Here is a 1,140-nt window from a genome sequence, read left to right on the forward strand (position 1 = left end):
CCGCCGGGTGGAGGGCGGGGGGCCGGCACCGCGCGGTGGCGCAGCGCCCTCCGCGCTCCGGGGCCCCAGAGGATGCCCGGCGCGGGCGGCGGCGGCGGCAGCGGCCGCTGCCTCCTGGGCTCTCGGGCGGCGCCTGGGGCTCGCGGGCTGGGCCGAGAGTCGGGGGTCCCCGAGGCTCGGGGCCGAGCCTAAGGCGCGCCCGGCCGCACGGGTCCCGCCGCCGCGCCGCGCTCCGGGGTGCCGGGATGTGCCCCGGTACTCGGGGTCCGCGCCGCCGCCGCCGCCGGGGCTGCTGCTGCTGGTGCTGCCAACGGCGACCCGGGCTCGTCGCGGTCCCCGCCGCACAGTGAGTAACACATCGCGCACCGAGTGACTGAACTAAGAAGAGCAAAACAACATGTGACTCGGCGTTACGCAGGCACACACGGCGCGGCCCGCCCCGCCCCGCCGCCCGCATTGGCGCCGCGCTCCGCGACGGACGGCTCGCACGGCCAATAGGCGCGGGGCGCGGGGGGGGCGGGGCGGGCCGCGCACCCCGCCCCGCCCCCCTTTCTCCCGGGGCCGCGTTTCCCGCCGTCCCCTCCCCCTCCCGCGGAGGCCAGGGCCCGGGTCGGGTGGGGGCCGGCTCGGGCCTCATTAATCAGAGGCTCGTTGTGGATGCCGGCGGAGGAGATGCCACCCAGGGCGGGAAAAGGGGCGCGCGGGAGGGGCGGGGGCCGGCGGCCGACGCGCGGCGGGCCCTGCCCTCCCGCCTTTGACTCAATTAATTGGGCTGGGAGCTTCCGCCAGGGAGGAGACTGGGGTGGGCGGGGGGCGGGGGGAGGAATTGGGACTGCAGGGGAAGGGGGCTGGCGGAGATCAAGGGCCGACACCGCCCGCCAGGGTTCGGTGCGTGGGAGGGGACGGTGGCACCGCACTCGGGACCCGCATCGCCTCGCCGCCGCCCCACTAGCGGGGGCCAAGATAGGGGCAGTGAACTTGGCCGCCCTCTCGGGATCCGCCTCCCCCCAGCACACACTTTGGCTTGCGGATCCGGCGCCCCGGCTTGGGGTAGACGCGCGCCCGCCCGGCTGGGCGGGTTTGCTCCTGGGTGGTTCCCGGGTGCCCGGCCCGCGGCTTGTTTACGAGCATCACGTTAGC

Source organism: Phocoena sinus, chromosome 18, assembly GCF_008692025.1.
Source record: "Phocoena sinus isolate mPhoSin1 chromosome 18, mPhoSin1.pri, whole genome shotgun sequence".
Classification (NCBI taxonomy): Eukaryota; Metazoa; Chordata; class Mammalia; order Artiodactyla; family Phocoenidae; genus Phocoena; species Phocoena sinus.